The sequence below is a fragment of the Arachis ipaensis genome, chromosome B4 (assembly GCF_059453495.1).
Source record: "Arachis ipaensis isolate K30076 ecotype BB chromosome B4, ASM5945349v1, whole genome shotgun sequence".
NCBI lineage: Eukaryota > Viridiplantae > Streptophyta > Magnoliopsida > Fabales > Fabaceae > Arachis > Arachis ipaensis.
Genome location: NC_142439.1, coordinates 31242804 through 31263738, shown reverse-complemented (window position 1 = coordinate 31263738; position 20935 = coordinate 31242804). Strand labels below are relative to the sequence as shown.

Sequence of the window (20935 nt, the reverse complement as noted above, 5' to 3'; positions counted from 1 at the left end):
TCCTCCTCAAAAGCTGAGTAAGCTTAGAGTGGATGTTCAAACCTTCAGACAAAAAGAAGGTGAATCTCTCTATGAAGCTTGGGAGAGATACAAGGAACTGACCAAAAAGTGTCCTTCTGACATGCTTTCAGAATGGACCATCCTGGATATATTCTATGATGGTCTGTCTGAATTAGCTAAGATGTTATTGGATACTTCTACAGGTGGATCCATTTACCTAAAGAAAATGCCTGCAGAAGCTCAAGAACTCATTGACATGGTTACTAATAACCAGTTCATGTACACTTCTAAGAGGAATCCTGTGAGTACTGGGACGCCTCAGAAGAAGGGAGTTCTTGAAATTGATACTCTGAATGCCATATTGGCTCAGAATAAAATATTGACTCAGCAATTCAATATGATTTCTCAGAGTTTGAATGGAATGCAAGCTGCATCCAACAGTACTCAAGAGGCATCTTCTGAAGAAGAAGCTTATGATCCTGAGAACCCTGCAATAGCAGAGGTAAATTATATGGGTGAACCCTATGGAAACACCTATAATCCCTCATGGAGAAATCACCCAAATCTCTCATGGAAGGATCAACAAAAGCCTCAACAAGGCTTTAATAATGGTGGAAGAAACAGGTTTAGCAATAGCAAGCCTTTTCCATCATCCACTCAGCAACAGACAGAGAATTCTGAGCAGAATCCATCTAGCTTAGCAAATTTAGTCTCTGATCTATCTAAGGCCACTCTGAGTTTCATGAATGAAACAAGGTCATCCATTAGAAATTTGTAGGCACAAGTGGGCCAGCTGAGTAAGAAGATCACTGAAACCCCTCCTAGTACTCTCCCAAACAATACAGAAGAGAATCCAAAGAGAGATTGTAAGGCGATTGATATAACCATCATGGCCGAATCCAAGGAGGAAGGGGAGGACATGAATCCCAAGGAGGAAGACCTCCTGAGACGTCCAGTGATCAATAAAGAGTTTCCCCTTGAGGAACCAAAGGAATCTGAGGCTCATTTAGAGACCATAGAGATTCTATTGAACCTCCTTATGCCCTTCATGAGCTCTGATGAGTATTCTTCTTCTGAAGAGAATGAGGATGTTACTGAAGAGCAAGTTACCAAGTACCTTGGTGCAATCATGAAGCTGAATGCCAAATTATTTGGTAATGAGACTTGGGAAGATGAACCTCCCTTGCTCATCAATGAACTAAGTGATCTGGATCAACTGATATTACCTCAGAAGAAACAGGATCCTGGAAAGTTCCTAATACTTTGTACCATAGGCACCATGACCTTTGAGAAGGCTCTATGTGACCTTGGGTCAGGGATAAACCTCATGCCCCTCTCTGTAATGGAGAAACTGGGAATCTTTGAGGTGCAAGCTGCCAGAATCTCATTAGAGATGACAGACAACTCAAGAAAAGAGGCTTATGGACAGGTAGAGGACATGTTAGTAAAGGTTGAAGGCCTTTACATCCCTGCTGATTTCATAATCCTAGATACTGGGAAGGATGAGGATGAATCCATCATCCTTGGAAGACCCTTCCTAGCCACAGTAAGAGTTGTAATTGATGTGGACAGAGGAGAATTGATCCTTCAACTAAATGAGGACAACCTTGTGTTTAAAACTCAAGGATCTCTCTCTGTAACCATGGAGAGGAAGCATAAAAAGCTTCTCTCAGTACAGAGTCAACTAAAGCCCCCACAGTCAAAATCTAAGTTTGGTGTTGAACTCCCATATCCAAACTCTAAGTTTGGTGTTGGGAGTCTATAAAATTGACCTGATCACCTGTGTGGCTCCATGAGAGCCCACTATCAAGCTATTGACATTAAAGAAGCACTTGTTGGGAGACAATCCAATTTTTATTTATTTAATTTTATTTTCATTCTTATTGTTCTTTCATGTTTTATTAGGTTCATGATCATGTGGAGTCACAAAATAAATAGAAAAATTAAAAACAGAATCAAAAACAGCAGAAGAAAAATCACACCCTGGAGGAAGGGCTTACTGGCGTTTAAACGCCAGTAAGGAGCATCTGGCTGGCGTTCAACGCCAGAACAGAGCATGGATCTGGCGTTGAACGCCAGAAACAAGCAGCATTCTGGCGTTCAGACGCCAGAAATGCATACTGAGGAAAGCTGGCACTGAACGCCAGAAACAAGCATAGAACTGGCGTTCAACGCCAGAAACATGCTGCATTTGGGCGTTGAACGCCCAGAACAAGCATCAATTCGGCGTTTAAACGCCAGAATTGCATGCAAAGGCATTTTACATGCCTCAATGGTGCAGGGATGTAAATCCTTGACACCTCAGGATCTGTGGATCCCACAGGATCATCTCAGCATCTGTGGACCCCACAGGATCCCCACTTACCTCCACTCATATTCTTCCCTCTTCTCAATATTCATCCTCTCTTGCCAATAAACACCCTTACCCAAAACCCTTCACCACTCACATCCATCCACTCTTTTCCATACACCCCACCTACCTTCAAAAATTCAATATCTCTTTCCCACCTAATCCCACCTATATAGCCAAATACACACATCCCTCCATCTCCTCCATATCTTCTTCTCCTTCTTCTTCTATTCTTTCTTCTTTTGCTCGAGGGCGAGCAACATTCTAAGTTTGGTGTGGTAAAAGCATAGCTTTTTTGTTTTTCCATAACCATTGATGGCACCTAAGGCCAGAGAAACCTCTAGAAAGAGGAAAGGGAAGACAAAAGCTTCCACCTCCGAGTCATAGGAGATGGAGTGATTCATTTCAAGGGTCTATAGCTCAGTGGTAGAACATTTGACTGCAAATCAAGAGATCCCTGAGATACCTCAGGGGATACATTTTCCTCCACACAATTATTAGGGACAACTAAGGATGGAGTACCAAGAGCACTCCATCACCCTCCATGAAATTAGAGAAGATCAAAGAGCAATGAGGAAGGAGCAACAAAGACAAGGAAGAGACATAGAAGAGCTCAAAGACATCATCGGTTCCTCAAGAAGGAAACGCCACCATCACTAAGGTGGATTCATTCCTTGTTCTTAAATTTTCTGTTTTTCGTTTTTTTATGTTAAATGTTTTTCTATGTTTGTGTCTTTATTACATGATCATTAGTGTCTAAGTGTCTATGCCTTAAAGTGGTGAATATGAATCCATCACCTCTCTTAAATGAAAAATGTTTTAAAAAAAAAAGAACAAGAAGTACATGGTTTCGAATTCATCCTTGAAACTAGTTTAATTATTTTGATGTGGTGGCAACACTTTTTGTTTTCTGAATGTATGCTTGAACAGTGCATATGTCTTTTGAAGTTGTTGTTTAAGAATGTTAAATATGTTGGCTCTTGAAAGAATGATGATAAGGAGAAATGTTATTTGATAATCTGAAAAATCATAAAATTGATTCTTGAAGCAAGAAAAATCAGTGAATACCAAAGCTTGCAGAAAAAAAAAAGAGAAAAAATATATATAGCGAAAAAAAAAGAAGCAAGCAGAAAAAGCCAAAAGCTCTTAAAACCAAAAGGCAAGAGCAAAAAAGCCAATAACCCTTAAAACCAAAAGGCAAGGATAATAAAAAGGATCCAAGGCTTTGAGCATCAGTGAATAGTGCTAAACCAAGCTGTCCCTAACCATGCTTGTGGCGTGAAGGTGCCAAGTGAAAACTTGAGACTGAGCGGTTAAAGTCAAGGTCCAAAGCAAAAGAAGAGTGTGCTTAAGAACCCTGGACACCTCTAATTATTTTGTAACAAAATAACTTTTTGTTTCAAAAACTCCAATTATTTTGTAACAAAAAATTAATTTGTCACAAAATTCAATATTGTTTGTAACAAGTTAATTATTTGTTACAAAACATAAATATATTTTATAACAATTTTTTTTCAAAATAATTTTATTTTGTAACCTCCTACATTTTTGAAAATCTAAATATAAATAAATTATGATTTTATCTTATTAAGTTTAAACTTTATAATTTTAGAAATTATTTTATTAGAAATAATTAAATAGATTCGAAGATAATTTCATTGTAAATCAATTAAGATTGTTAAGTAATTTTACTATAATTGAATATTTTGCATAATTTTAGTAATTAAAAAATAAGAAAGAATTGTATAGCTTAATTTAAGTAACTTTTATCATGAAAAAGTTATGACTTATTATTAATTTAAACTTCTTATTTTATAAACTAATCTATTAAGAGTAATTAAATTAGTTTTATTAATATTTGGAGTTAAATTAATTAATATTCTTGTGCAAAGTTTATAATTAGTTATTTGAAATTAAAATTCAATAATAGAAGTATTATACAATTTAATTTAAGAAATTTGTATTATAATTGAATTACAGTTTGTTTTATTAAATTGAGCTCTTAGAGATTAATTTGTTAGAAATGATTAGATTGATTTTTCTAAATACTTTAAATTTAAGATAATTAATAGTTATGCACAATTTCTATTTTAATTAGTTATTTTATATAAATTAAAATTAAAGTTGTGATAAAAAAATAATAAAAAGTCATATAATTAAATTTAAAAATAATTGATATTTCGAGTTTTAACCATATTTTATAAAATGTGATTAGTATGTTCATTTTATAATTTAAATTAAAAATAATGATTTGACCTCATCAATAAATTGATATATAAAATCTTATGCGTTTTAAAAGTAATCTTCATAGTATTATATTTGAATCTCAAATTATTATTTTATCTCAAATAATTTATAAAATTATTATATTATTCATATAAATTTTATCCTAACTATAAATTACCAAATAAAAACCTAATTCTAACCTAATTTCACAAATCAACATCGTTCCTACGCTCAGTCACTCAGAAAAGGGGAAAAAGGGAAGGGAAGGGAAAGGGGGGAGGGGAGGGAACGAGGAGAGGGGAGAAGGAAAAAGGGGGGGGGGGGGCGAGGAAGAGGAGAAATCGAGAGGGGAAGATGGAGAGCTCTAGAGTCAGGGAGTAAGGGAAGGGGAGGAAGACGCCGCGATGATTAAGGAGGCTTTGACTTCTTTACCCTCATGCATTCGTCGCTGCCACCATCATCAACCGAAGCTGCTGCGCTTGGAGAGAAGGGGAGACCGCGCCCAGTCGTCACCACTGCACCGTGTCCTGCTGCTGCCACCATCGCGCCTGGTTGTTTGATGAGCGGATAATTTATATGCTTTTTGGCATTGTTTTTAGTATGTTTTTAGTAGGATCTAGTTACTTTTAGGGATGTTTTTATTAGTTTTTATGTTAAATTCACATTTCTGGACTTTACTATGAGTTTGTGTATTTTTCTGTGATTTCAGGTATTTTCTGGCTGAAATTGGGGACTTGAGCAAAAATCAGATTCAGAGGTTGAAGAAGGACTGCTGATGCTGTTGGATTCTGACCTTCCTGCACTCAAAGTAGATTTTTTGGAGCTACAGAACTCCAAATGGTGCGCTCTCAATGGCGTTGGAAAGTAGACATCCAGAGCTTTCCAGCAATATATAATAGTCCATACTTTGCCCGAGTTTAGATGACGCAAAAGGGCGTTGAACGCCTGTTCTACGCTGCAGTCTGGAGTTAAACGCCAGAAATACATCACGAACCAGAGTTGAACGTCAAAAATATGTTACAACTTGGCGTTCAACTCCAAAAGAAGCCTCTGCACGTGTAAACTTCAAACTCAGCCCAAGCACACACCAAGTGGGCCCCGGAAGTGGATTTATGCATCAATTACTTACTTCTGTAAACCCAAGTAACTAGTTTAGTATAAATAGGACTTTTTACTATTGTATTTTCATCTTCGGATCATTTTTAGTCTTGGTTACTCCGGTTCCCCTCTGGGGCCGAGACCAATGAACTCCATTATCACTTATGTATTTTCAACGGTAGAGTTTCTGCACTCCATAGATTAAGGTGTGGAGCTCTGCTGTTCCTCATGATTTAATGCAAAGTACTACTGTTTTCTATTCAATTCAACTTATTCCGCTTCTAAGATATCCATTCGCATCCAAGAACATGATGAATGTGATGATTATGTGATGCTCATCATCATTCTCACTTATGAACGCGTGCCTGACAAACACTTCCGTTCTACATGCAAACTAGCTAGAATGAGTATCTCTTAGATATCTAATACAGAGGACCGAGTCTGAGATATTAGAATCTTCGTGGTATAAGTTAGAACCCATGGATGGCCATTCCTGAGATTCGAAAAGTCTAAACCTTGTCTGTGGTATTCCAAGTAGGATCTGGGAAGGGATGGCTGTGACGAACTTCAAACTCGCGAGTGCTGGGCGTAGTGACAGACGCAAAAGGAGGGTGAATCCTATTCCAGTATGATCGAGAACCTCCAGATGATTAGCCGTGCCGTGACAGAGCATTTGGACCTTTTTCACAGAGAGGATGGGATGTAGCCATTGACAACGGTGATGCCTTACAGAAAGCTTGCCATGGAAAAGAGTAGGAATGATTGGATGAAGACAGCAGGAAAGCAGAGGTTCAGAGGAATGAAAGCATCTCTATACGCTTATCTGAAATTCTCACCAATGAATTACATAAGTATTTCTATCTTTATTTTCTGTTTATTTATTATTTTCATTCAAAAACTCCATAACCATTTGATATCCGCCTGACTGAGATTTTCAAGGTGACCATAGCTTGCTTCATACCAACAATCTTCGTGGGATCGACCCTTACTCACGTAAGGTTTTATTACTTGGACGACCCAGTGCACTTGCTGGTTAGTTGTATCGAAGTTGTGATAAATTATGAATTAAGATTAGAGCACCAAGTTTTTGGAGCCATTACCAAGGATCACAATTTCGTGCACCAGTGTTGCCGTCAACCTCGCAGCTATCGTCACCATGGAGACTGCCAGCATCATCTCTGAAGTCGCGTCGTCGGTTAGGGCAGGCAGAGGGGGAAATACGAACAACCAGGAAGAGGAGAGAACACTGGTGGGTGTTTTCTTAGCCATTGCCGCCGAAGGAAGCTCTGCCATGGTTGTCTCCTCCGTCACTACCACCATCGCCGTTCCGATACCCATTCTCAAAAACACCCCTTTCACCCTTGTTCTGTTTTAGACTTTGTTTCTCTACTATGTTCCTATTTTACTCATGGTAGCATATACCTCTAATTTGGTTCGGCCCCTTTGCTTCACCTGTTTTTCTACTGCAGTTATCTGGAATACTGGCGTTGATGCTATTACGAATCTATTAGAGTTGCTGTCGGTGAGTTCGATGCTATTTCTTTAATTTTGGATTGATCTTTTCCTTATTACGGTCTATTTACACATTTTACTATCACTGCTATGCTTGTTCTGAGTTGATTATGGTATATACCTTGTTTTTAAATCCCCAGGACAGTAATTGCTTCTTACAAGTACTGTTCAAACTTCAAAGAGAGAAGCTTCAAGCTTGCTCAACCATTATCAAATTTTCTTGATCCTGATCAAGTTCTACATATTCTAAGAGAAAACGCTTGTTGTAAGGTTCTGAATGTGTAAGAAGTTTATTTGATTTATAAACTAGAATTATGAAGGAATTGAGAAGCAATAAGTAGGATTGAGATTCGTAAGGATGAATGAACTGTATATTGATAAAATTGAGAAACTCCAGATAAAGTTCCACTAATATTTTGGATGATTCTCTCTAGTTCCATAATTGCTTTTATGACATTTTGTCACTCTAACAAACTAGACACCTCAGCTCACAGTTATAATTAAGACCAATCTAGGAATAATTACAAAATGAAGAAAATTCTAATATTTAATGTTACCAAGAGCTCTTTTCAATTTAATTAACTTCCTCTCATAATTCTATTTTGATGATTCAGCATTTCTAAAGGCAGACTCTGAAGCTTTGAGTTTGCTATCAACCTCTTCACTTTCTTTCACCCAAGTGGCAGCTTTTGTATTGATGCTGAGAGTTTCAACCTCACAAAGTTTCACAGTGGATTCTAACTTGTCCTTCTTCTCATACAGGGTTTTCAGTTTCAGCTCCAAGTCATTGATTTCATTTGACATTCCATTGAACCTTTCTTTTCCCTTGGAAATTGAAGAATAAAATTGGGCCTGCCAGGATTTAGCTGTTTCTAACTTCTTTTGAAGCTGATTCTTGGATTCAATTAACCTTCGATGATTGCCAAAGACTTCTTTTGGTTAATTTTCCTTTTGTAATAATTTTTATGGATAAATTTTTTTGTGAAAGAAATACCCTATATGCTAAAAGAGTATCACTGGGATCTGCTACAGGTTACATCTTTGCTGTCCTAAATTTAGGGATAAGTTAGTATAATGTCTTTTCTACCATAGTACTATAACAATTGTTTCTTAATGCCAATTCTAGAGCCGTTACAACACATGGCAATAGCAACATATATGATCCATGTCAATTAAAGGTAAGAGGCCAATGATTGCAAGCTAAATTAAAATGCTTGAAGGCTTCATCAAGCTCACATTGAAGATAATAAAAATAATTCTACATTGAAGGCTTCATCAAGCTTTCCTTTTTAAATTCATGCCTCAAAATGAGACTTTTGGTTTTCCTTCAGAAATTTAAGGGTGCTTTATTTTATCTTTTTTTTTTGTTAATCTGCTACTTATTTCAGGCTCTTGTCCAAATGCAAGATGTTGCTTCAGCCATTAATGCTTTACAATTTTATGCAAATGTTCAGCCAACCATAAGGTATGCACAGACTTAGCTTGTTTATTCCTCCTGTCTTTAATTTGTTGTTGCCTTAACTATTGTTTTGATAATTTGGTATCATGGTATGTTATGTACTTTTCTTTTCTATTGATTGTGTGAGTTCCTAAACAATCTAGTTCTTTTGTTTTACTCTAGGGGGAGGAATGTTTATGTCCAGTTTTCCTCACATCAAGAACTAACATCAATGGATCAAAATCAAGGGCGTGGAGATGAGGTTGGCATTTTAGAGTTTTCATGTTTGAGTTAAAAGTTATTACTGAAAGTTCATGGTGTCAATTGATAATTGATAAATTTGGTTGTGTATTGGCTGAGAAATAAGTTGTGAATTGGTTATTTTTGTTGGAACCGTAGACGGTAGAAATATTCAAGTTTTAGAGGAAGTTCTGCCAAAATTTTTCTAAACATTTTGGATAAAACTTAATGGAAAAAATTATAATTAGTGTTATATATTGTTTCTAATTTTTTGTTTCGGTTTTTCTTATTTACAGGAGTGCTGAAATGGTGACCACATGCTACCTTGAGAGCGCAAGAATATTTTGATTCATAGAGACACTAATCTATGTTAGAACTTTTAATTTTTGGTTGAACTTATGCTAGACATATAACTTGTAGAACTAATCAATGTACTCACTAAGGTTATTTTGTTTTAAAACAATTTTAGCTAAATGAGGCATGTTTGAATTATGTATGTTTTTTGCATATTATATAAATGTAGAATTGCTTATTAAAATAGTTAATATATTAGTTAATTTAAAAAATAATTTAGTAAATTATGCATGCAATTTGTATTAAAAAAATGGTTACAAAATAATTATTTTGCTTTTGTAACTAAAGAAAAAAAACGTTATAAAATCAAGTTACATTTTGTAACAAAATTTTATGATAGGAAAAAATAGATTGTCATTAAAAATACCTTGAAGATAAAAATTTGTTACCACTTTTGTAACGACTTCTGGTTTTTTGTATCGGAAAAATTTGTTACAAAATATCACTTTGAATTGTAACAGTTCCATTTTTTGTTACAAAAACTTTTTGTAACGGGACATACTGCAACGGTCCCTTTTTTTGTTACAAAATTTTTTTGTTTCAAAATTTTGATTTTTTGTAACAATTTTTTTGGTTACAAATATTGCTTTTTCTTGTAGTGATTAGGGTTTGGGCATTGGGGATTGGGGTATAGGATTTAGGGTTTAGGCATTATGGTTTGGGGTTTCTGGTTTACGATTTAGTGTTTAGGGTTATTGGTTTAGGCATTTGAGTTTAGGGTTTAGGGTTAATGGTTTAGGGTTTAATGTTTATGGTTTATGGGTCAGGGCTCAGGGCTCATGGTATAGTGCCGAGGGATTTAAGGTTTAGGGTTTAGGGGTTATGGTTTATGATTTAGTGTTTGTGGTTTAGGGCTCAGGGGTCAGGGGTCAGGGCTCCGAGCTCATGGTTCAGTGCCGAGGGTTTAGGGGTTTGCAGTTTAGGGTTTAGGGTTTACGTTTTATGATTTAGTGTTTATGGTTTAGGGCTCAGGGGTCAGGGCCCAGGCTTCAGGGCTCATGGTTCAGTGCTGAGGGGTTTAGATCTTTAGGGTTTGTGGTTTTAGGGTTTGGGGTTTGGGGTTTAGGGTTTATGGTATATAATTTGGGGTATACGATTTAGGGTTTATGCATTAAGGTTTGGGCATTGGGGATTGGGGTATCTCTCAAACGTTGGTAGATGAGACATTTTTTCGTCAACAACAGGTTATTCCAACTGCTAACAATAACACCAGTAACACAATCTTCTGCCAACCTAATTTTGATTGGATGCAACATCTCGCACAATTAATCTCTTAGACAAATTTAAGTTCATTTCGTATAAAATAACCACGGACTTCCAGCAAATAAAATGCATCATACATTCACCTAACGAAAAGCAAGACTACCAACCGTGCCTAGAAAAAAATGAGTGATATCCCACTAAATTATCTTCCGTTACCAGTTATTCCGGATGAACTGCTGCAAGAAATCTTCTTGCGAAGCAGTGCCAAAGTTGTAGGGAGATGTATGTACTTGAATAAATTCTGACTCTGACGCCTAAGCAAATCAGACACATGCTTAGAGCACATGTGAAGACAAGTTGTGTTAAATCAACATGTCTTGTTTCATGTTGGATATTCTATACTCTTAATGGGTTCAGATTCACTAGTCATAGTGGATGCCGTTTTGGGAGAACATGTTAATGTTTAGAAAGCATTCGGAGTTGGCTCTTTTGGGTGGTTTCGTATCGTCGGAGCGTCAAATGGGAACATATGTTTCAAGTTCTCTCGGGACCAAAATGACACAAGACTTCTAGTATGGAATCCAATGACAAGACGTTCGAGAGAAATTTTTGACTCCCACATGGAGCACGGTAGATCATATTTCTGTATTTACGGTTTCGGTTATGTCCCAAATTCAGATGCTTACAACATCATACATATGTGCAAAAGAGATATTTCTGATCCTTATATTTTTTTTCTCTAGATATTGTTCAACGCGATTTTTATGGTTTTACTGTGTTAATTGTCTGCCTGGTGTTGAAAAAATTGATCCTAACTTTGTTTTTCAAAATTGTCATTCATACTTGATAACTGATACAGGAGATAGTTATGCTACTCCAAAGTCTATTTTATGTTACAGTCTCGAACATGAATCTTTTAGCGAGGTCTCTATTCCAGTAGGAACATTATATAGCAATCACAGCTTACTAGCCCACAAGGACAAACTTTCACTTCTCACTCATACACAAAATGAATTTGGTTATGTCGCATCAATTTGGCACTTGAATGAGGACGCCGGTGAAAACAAAATATTCGAGCAATACTACAGGTTTGGAAGTCGAAGCATAAGAGAAAATCCAATACTATTCGTGGATAATAATCTAATTCTGTTGGTTAACAATTCAAAGAAAAGGGAATTACTCCTGAATTCCAGATACAGAGAGCTTATGTTGACAGAATATGACATTGAACATGGCACTAGGAATTTATTAGTTAGGAGAGAATGGCCTACCTCAGAAACACCGCACCCTATAACAATTAGGTCTACGCTCAAGTATTTTGAAGGCATGTCTCTGGTGTATAAATTAGACACAATAAAATCATTCCGACTTAATCGATTATAGAACCTTCATGTAAACATCTATATTTGGTCTTCTGATTGGACGTTTATGTGGTTGTTTTTTTGGATAGCTTATTGCTTTGTTGTAATAATTTACAATTTCGGTTATATATATTTTTTAAGCTTTAATTCAATTTGTTGAATTGAGTTTATCTTATTCCAGTTGGTATTTATGTTTTCCGTTGGTTTAACCTACTTTTAACTAAAATTTAAGTTTACATATCAAATTATTTTTATCTGATTCTATGAATCCTTTAGTGTTCTTCAACTAAAAGTGATTTATAATAGTGTTATCCTAACCACCTTACTATATAGATCATGAAACTTGTATCTACTTAACACAGACATATTTGTTATCAAACACAACTTTTCCACAAACTACTTACGAAACTAATCTACTAAAAACTGTTAATCAATTAGAATCAATCAGAAATTTAACAAAATAAATTGCTGCAATTATCAGACATATCTATGAATGGATATGTAAAAATTATCTGAATCAAAGGTGTCATTGCCTCCGAGGGTCAGGGGAGTGATAAACCCCAATTTTGTAATTTTATCTTGTGTTTAATTTAGGAGATTTTATCAACTTTTCCCACATTTATTCACTAAAATAGCATAGTTTTGTAAATTCTCCTTAAATTATGCTTAAGACTGAAAATATACTTTTTAGACCCAAAAATTGATAATTTTAATTCACTTTAATTCCATTTGATACCTTGATATATTTGTTAAGTGATTTCAGGATTAGAAGGCAAAGATTGGATTGAAAAAATGAAGAAAAAGCATGTAAAAATGAAGAACTCATGAAGAAATGTAGGAATTGCTAAGCTGTCAATCCTGACCTCTTCGTACTAAAACGATGATAACTTGGGCTACAGAGGTCCAAATGAGGCGATTTTAGTTGTGTTAGAAAGTTAACATCGGGGCTTCAAAATGATATTCATTTTGCCATAGTTTCCTTGCATTGAGGCGACGTGCACGCGTCGCCCATGCGTGCGCGTCGCAGGATCAGCGTGGGCCATTTTAAGCAACTCGTGGCCAGTGATTTCTAGCTCATTTTGGGCCCAATCCAACTCATTTATGATGCTATTGAACCCAAGGATTGAAGGGTGAGGAACCAAGTAGTCATAATTGGAGTTTCAATCATGTTTTAGGTTAGAATTCTAGAGAGAGAAGCTTTCTCTTCTCTCTAGAATTAGGTTAGGGATCTTAGGTTAATTTCTCTTAGATCTAGCTTTTAATTCTTGCTTTGATTTAGTTTTCTTTACCATTTCTTGTTCCTACATCTTTGCTCTCTTAGCTTTATTTGTTTTTTTCTTTATTTTGTTATTCTCATGTTCATGCACTTTTGTTCCCTTTGATTTCAATTAATGCAAATTATGTTTGATGTTCTTATTGTTTAATTGCTTTGCTATTGTTGTTTTCTTACTTTGGTAGTTGTAGATTTTACATTTCTTACAATTTTTTACCTTTCTTTCCTTTTGTGCCTTCCAAGTGTTTGATAAAATACTTGGTTGGATTTTAGAATAGATTTTCTATTCTTGGCTTGGGATGGTAACTTGGGTGACCTTGAGTTGCTAATGTCCAAGTGATTGATAATTGGTGTCCATTGACACTAGCTTTTACTAAGTCAATTAGTGAGTGGCTAGGACTTATGGATTGGGATTGATAAAGCTCATTTGACTTTCCTTCACTAGTTAGAGGATGACTTAATGGGATTGATCCTTGCAATTATCATATTGTGGTTAGTAACAAGGATACAGATCCTTAACCATCAACCCCTGCCAAGACCTTTTTATCATTTGAGTTTCATTTACTTTGTTGTCATTTATTTTTCTTGTCTTTTATTCCCAAACCCCAAAAATATACTTTCCATAACCAATAACATGAACACTTCCCTGTAATTCCTTGAGAGACGACCCGAGGTTTAAATACTTCGGTTATTTTTATTGGGGTTTGTACTTGTGACAAATGAATTAAATTTTGATTGAGGATTGTTTGTTGGTTTAGAACTATACTTGTAACGAGATTTCATTGAGAAATTCTTTAACGACCAATTTCCCTTCATCAAATGGCACCGTTGCCAGGGAATTGTAAATGTGTGCCTTGTTATTGGTTATTGTACATATGTTAATATTGTGAATAGCTTGATTCTTAGATTGTTTGTTAGTTTTTGCTAGTTTTAGGACTTTGTTCGTTATTTCTTATTAGATTTTGATTTTATTTTGTCTTTTTACTATGAATTCTCATCATCATATTGGCTGAGTTTAGTTCAAATTATGTTGTACGAAATGGGAATTTAAATGAGAATATGCATCAAGGATGAAACAATCAAAGGTGGGAGGAGCCTCAAGCTTATGGACAACCTTTTTGGCAACAACCTCCTCCGATTTCTTATAGGTATAATTCAATGCCTAATGTATATTAATCCAATGGATGTGGTGACCCTCATTGTGGTTGTCAACAACCACCACCATATGCCTATGAGCTTCATCCTCAACATAGCCCTCAACCATACTCACAAGTCCCTTTTTACCGAATACCTTCCTATGACCCTCATCCATCATGTAACCAATCACCCTTACCTCATCCTTGTGACCATTATGAGAGAAAACCCATAGAGCCAACCACATTCTAATACAATTACTCCCAAGGAACACAAATTCCATACACACCACCTCCATACCCTTACCAAGAAGAACCACTTTTCTATCATGAACCCTTCCTCCAAAACAATGAATCCTCCTATCCACCCCAATCTCCAATAGATAAAACCCTTGGTCTCATTCTTCAAGGGCAAAGTGAAATGCAAAGGGAGGTACTAGAATTCACAGCCACCTTAACCAAGGTAGTAAACACTTCGGCCTCCCGATACTCATGCACGCAAAGTACTTCCATGACCACATGTGAAGAATCAAATGAAGAGCATAGCATGAAGGAAAGATTAGAAAATCCGGTGGAAAATGAGGAGTCAGATTTTGTATTGGAACAATTGGAGGAAGCTATGATTGTTGAAGAAGAGGAAGAAGTGGTTGAAGATTTAGGAGATGTTGAAAGTCCATGGGAATGTAGAATCATTGAGCCCTCTTCCAAGAAGCTTGAAATTGATGTTGAGGAGGGTGCGCAACCTCCAAAACATATCATGGTTGAAGATTTTGAAGAGGTTGTTCAAGAGATAGATTCAATCATTGATGAATTCTTATCTACAATTGAATCCTCTCCTATTGGACTTGACATGGAGATTAAATAAGGAGAGGCACAACCTCCCATGCCCTTGGTAAGCAATGAAGAAGAGATTGAATTGGAAGAAAGCTACTAAGAGGAGAAGGTATAAATTGAAGAAGCTTGCAAGGAGGTGGAAGTTGTCAAGGAAGAACACAAGGGAGTGGAGTTTGCAAGGACATCGGAGATACCTCTCTCTAAGCCATCACCATCTGTTCTTTCATTCAAGTGGGTAAATCTCTCATCCCTAAGCTTTATGATTCCACTTGAATATGGTTTGCTTGAGACGGATGGGCAACTTAGAGCTCTTTGTGGCTTTAAGAGCAAAAGGGAGATGGTTAGTAGTTGGCATTGTAAATCAAAGTTCATGATGGTTGCATGTTCAAGGTTTAATAGCAAGAGTTGGTGTAGAACCAAATTGCATGGGTTTAGGAAGTTGTTTGGGTGCTCAAATGAGAATTCGGTTTGCCTACCACCCAATGGGAATCATGATGATCAATTAGAAGATGGGTGTGAAAACAAGGTTTGGGATCCCGGATCGCACAATGAGGATCAACTTTGGGAGTTCCAAGCTTGTGAATGACTCCATCAAGACTTGGTGTAACTCATTAGAAACCTTGGAGCACAATGGAGAACCAAGCATTAGTGGGAGTTCTAAGAAGAATTCAAGCACAAGCCACCTTGATAAGGAGCCTCCCAAATGTCCAACTTAAGGACTTAAACTAAAAGTGCTAGGTGGGAGACACCCCACCATGGTAAACTCTTTTAATTCTCTTGTATATATAATCAATGAATGGATTGAGTTGCCATTGTAGGTAGTTTTTCTTATTTTCTATACTCTTATACATTTTGCTTTTATTGATAGGTTGTTTGTTAAATTCATGTTTTGATTAGAATAGTTGTTGTTAGATTGTATTTTGCTCGAAGTGTAAGTTTTGTTTATTTTGTATTTGAAAATTTTTCAAAAACCAAAAGATTTGTTGTTAAATTTGAATTTTGGGTGATTTAGAATGCTTATAGGTTAGGAAAGTGCTAAATTCTGTTTTAGGCTTCTTTAAAAAAAAAGGGGGTCAACCCCACACTTAAGCGTTGGCGACGCTTATGCGTCGTATGCCATATGGGGACTCCTAGTACAAAAACCAAAGAGTTGTGCGGGAATTGTGCTGCCTTTGTGCGAATAGCACAATCTGGACCCACGCATACGCGTGGGCGACGCTTACGCGTCGCTTGTCCTTGATGCACCCCACGCTTAAGCGTCTGCGCCCTGTTTTTCTCCTTTCTTCTTCTTTCTTCTTCTTCTCTCTTTCTTCTTTCCTTTTTCTTTCTTTCTACCTTTCTTCTTCTCTCTTCTTCCTTTCTTACTTCATTTTTTCCTTCTCTTCAAAAAATAATAATAATAATAAATAAATAAATAAATAAATAAAATAAAAAGAGAGAAAAAGAAAAAAAATTTCTTTTTATTTTTCTCATCTTTCATTTTCTTTTGTTTATTGAATTTGCATACTTTTATTCATTGCATTTTAATTTTGTTCTTATAGCTTGTTCTTCTTTTCCTTTCTAAGTTTCTTATTTTAATAATGGTGTTGAATTCTCTTACTCAATTGTTGAGAATTTCTTAGTTATATTGGTGCTTCTTGACTTGTTTGATATTGTTGGGTGATGAAACTTTTAAACCAATGCTTAATTTTTTATGACTCTTACATCTTTTGTGCATTGATATGTACTCATATTGTTTTTCATGACCCACTCATTCCTATTTGAACTTGATGCTTCTGAATGTTCTCTCCATGTCATTTACTTATGCCTTGATTTTACTCTTGCATCAAGTGTAGTGATATACCTTAGCTTGTATTATTTTCTCACTCACATGTTGTAGCTACCATGTAGTTGAGAACCATACTCTTACTTGGCATTAGCCCTCGCCTATGTTCTATTTGCTTTGATGTCTTTGTTGTGGGCTTAATTTTCTTTCTTTTTCTCTCCTTTTAGGATGGTCACCAAGAGGGGAAAAGGAAAAGTTTCTACATGGGGAAACAAACAATTTATCCGCACAATCTTTTGAAGAAACTCGTCACTTGTAGCAACCCATCCACCTTGCTCATCTTTGGATGTACCGAGGACGGTGCAATCTTTAAGTGTGGGGAGGTCGAGGACCAACCTCCGTGGGTAATAATTTTCTTCTTCAACACCAATTTTCAATTTTATTTGTTAGTTAGTTGTTGCATTTGCATGCTAGGTTGCATAATAGTTAGAAATTGTACATATTCTACCATTTTTTGCTTGCTAGGACTACTTGGTTAGAGTAATGAGTTCCTTTCCAAGAAAATATTTTAGGGCATTTCACTAATTTGAAAATTATTGAACTTGCTTGAAGGATGTATTAAGGTCTTTGAGCTAAGAACACACAACCTTGTGAGTTTTGAGCCTAATTGCGTGGTTACATCATATAACCACTACTTTCCTTCTTGTGTTCATCATTCTCTTTCTATGATTATAATCTTTGATTTGTTTGATTCTTTATGTCCATTAATTTGTGTATGAATGCATATATATGATTGAGGCCATCATTTCATTTATCTCACTTACGCAAATAGCCTACCTTTTATCTTCCATGGTTAGCCAACTTTGAGCCTACGATTAACCCACTTTATTCTTTAATTTAGCACATTACAAGCCTTAAAGACAAAAACAATAAATGTCCCTTATTTGAATCTTTGATTAGCTTAGGCTAGTGAATGTGTGTATCATTTAAGTGTGGGAAACTTGGGACATTGGTTGAGGTAAAAGTGTACTTTGTCTTTTTATTAAAAATATTGGGAATTGGGTACATACTCATACATTAAATATGTAAAACCATATGCATTGATATGTTTGTATATACTTTATTGTGAAAAAAATGTAGAAAGAAAAATAAAAAGAAAAAAATAGAAAAATAAAAAAATATATAGAAAAAAATGCAATAAAAAAGGGGACTGCAAAGTAGGAATAACAATGTATATGGAATGTGAATTAAAGAGAATGTATGAGTATGTAAAAAAGTGGGAATCGTGGGTAGCTAGGTATTGTATTAGAATTGTATAGGTTGTTATGTGTGTTTGGTGAGAGCTAAGGTTAATCAAAGATTCAAATTTCAAACTCACTTAACCATATGAATCCTTACCTTTACCCTAGCCCATTACAACCTATGAATAAGTCCTCACGATAAATGTATGCATGCATTGAATAATTATTGATTGTTAGATAAAAAACAAATCATGGAAAGCATGATTAGAGGAGAATTGAGTGATCAACCCTATACACTTGAGTGACTAGAGCAGATACACTTCCGGTGAGGGTTCGATGCTCAATTCCTTATTCCCGGCTTTCATGAACTTTCTTCTTGCAAGTCTGTGAACTTCATCTTGATATTTGAATTGGTAGGATTCATGAATCATCATACTATCTTTTTCCTACTTGCTTATATATGTTCTTAGAGATTGATTCATTCTTAAGCAAGTAGGTAGAATCACTTTTGCATCTAGTTGCATGCATATAGATAGGTTGTTATAGTTTATTTGCATTGAATAAATGTTCATGCCACTTTTCTAGTCTTTCTTGAGTTTAGCATGAGGACATGCTTGGTTTAAGTGTGGAGAGGTTTGATAAACCCCAATTTTGTGGTTTATCTTGTGCTTAATTTAGGGAATTTTATCAACTTTTTCCACATTTATTCACTAAAATAGCATGGTTTTGTAAATTTTCCTTAAATTGTGCTTAAGAGTGAAAACATGCTTTTTAGACCCAAAAATTGATAAATTTAATTCACTTTAATTCCGTTCGATACCTTGATATGTTTGTTAAGTGATTTCAAGATTAGAAGGCAAAGATTAGATTGAAGGAATGAAGAAAAATCATGTAAAAATGGAGAACTCATGAAGAAATGAAGGAATTGCTAAGCTGTCAATCCTGACCTCTTCGTACTAAAACGATCATAACATGAGCTACAGAGGTCCAAATGAGGCGGTTCTAGTTGCGTTGGAAAGTTAACATCCAGGGCTACAAAATGATATGCATTTTTCTATAGTTGCCTTGCAGTTAGGTGACACGAGCGTCACAGGATCAGCGTGGTCCATTTTAAGCAACTCGTGGCCAGCGATTTCTAGCTCATTTTGGGCCCAATCCAACTCATTTCTGATGCTATTGAACCCAAGAATTGAAGGGGGAGGAACCAGGTAGTCATAGTTGGAGTTTTCAGCATGTTTTAGGTTAGAATTCTAGAGAGAGAAGCTCTCTCATCTCTCTAGAATTAGGTTAGGGTTCTTAGGTTAATTTCTCTTAGATCTAACTTTTAATTCTTGCTTTGATTTAGTTTTCTTTACCATTTCTTGTTCCTACATCTTTTCTCTCTTAGCTTTATTTGTTATTTCCTTTATTTTGTTATTCTCATGTTCATGCACTTTTGTTCCCTTTGATTTCAATTAATGCAATTTATGTTTGATATTCTTATTATTTAATTGCTTTGCTATTGTTGTTTTCTTGCTTTGGTAGTTCTAGATTTTACATTTCTTACAATTTTACCTTGCTTTCCTTTTGTGCCTTCCAAGTGTTTGATAAAATTTTTGGTTGGATTTTAGAGTAGATTTTCTATTCTTGGCTTGGGATGGTAACTTGGGTGACCTTGAGTTGCTAATGTCCAAGTGATTGATAATTGGTGTCCATTAACACTAGCTTTCACTAAATCAATTAGTGAGTGGCTAGGACTTATGGATTGGGATTGATAAAGCTCATTTGACTTTCCTTCACTAGTTAGAGGATGACTTAATAGGATTGATCTTTGCAATTATCATATTGTGGTTAGTAACAAGGATAGAGATCCTTAACCATCAACTCTTGCCAAGACCTTTTTATCATTTGAGTTTCATTTAATTTCTTGTCATTTATTTTTCTTGTCTCTTATTCCCAAACCCCAAAAATATACTTTCCATAACCAATAACATGAACACTTCCCTGCAATTCCTTGAGAGACGACCCGAGGTTTAAATACTTCGGTTATTTTTATTGGGGTTTGTACTTGTGACAAACGAATTAAATTTTAATTGAGGATTATTTGTTGGTTTAGAGCTATACTTGCAACGAGATTTCATTGAGGAATTCTTTACCGACAAATTTTCCTTAACCAAGGAGACACATAGCATATGCTTGGGCTTAAATTTCCAGATGGCGTACTGCTTCCTCGGATTCGGGCCACTGTCTGAAGAAACTTGTCTTGAAGATTATTTTTTATAGCTGGCCCACTTTACTTGGACGGTGACCTACACTATAAAAATAAAAATTTTTTCGGGTTAGTTCAAGGAGCCCAAAACCAACCACAACATATAGACATTATTTCCTTAATTAAACTAACACTGGGGGAAAAATATGGAACCAATTCCTCTCCAATCCTACACCTTTGTTCCAAACAAGAGATCAATAGGAATGACAATGAATACACACGGTTGAAATAATTTACCTTAATGTGCAACAAAAATCGAACTTTACCTATGCAACAAAATAATAAACAGGCATTTAACTAAGTACTTGAGATAAGTAAAAATTGAACTTACATGATGGCCACATGTCTCATGCCAACCATTGTAGGAACTACAACTGTATTGGAGGATAACCCAACCTAACCTTTATATAGTCAGGCCTGCAATAACCCACACATTATGAAGTTTTGTGATGTACTAGATTAATGAAGACCCTAGTCGGGTGTCAATTATCTATTGTGGTGGCTAGATGATTACTGTCAGGGGAGTCATAAAGAAATCTATAAATTTTGTCAATTTTTATGCCTGCGACTCTTACAGACTTGCCAACCATTGAATTATAACATGATTGCAATGTTAAATTTTTATGTCAGGAGATTGAAATTTATTATTCCTGGTATCT

At 35.7% G+C, this 20935-nt stretch overlaps 1 non-coding gene across 1 annotated transcript; it reads right to left on the bottom strand.

The window, feature by feature from the left end:
* Positions 1 to 19: 19 nt before the first annotated feature.
* Positions 20 to 127, bottom strand: LOC148567086 (small nucleolar RNA R71). The gene has a single exon (XR_015881589.1). It is a non-coding gene; the product is annotated as a small nucleolar RNA R71 (small nucleolar RNA).
* Positions 128 to 20935: the final 20808 nt, after the last annotated feature.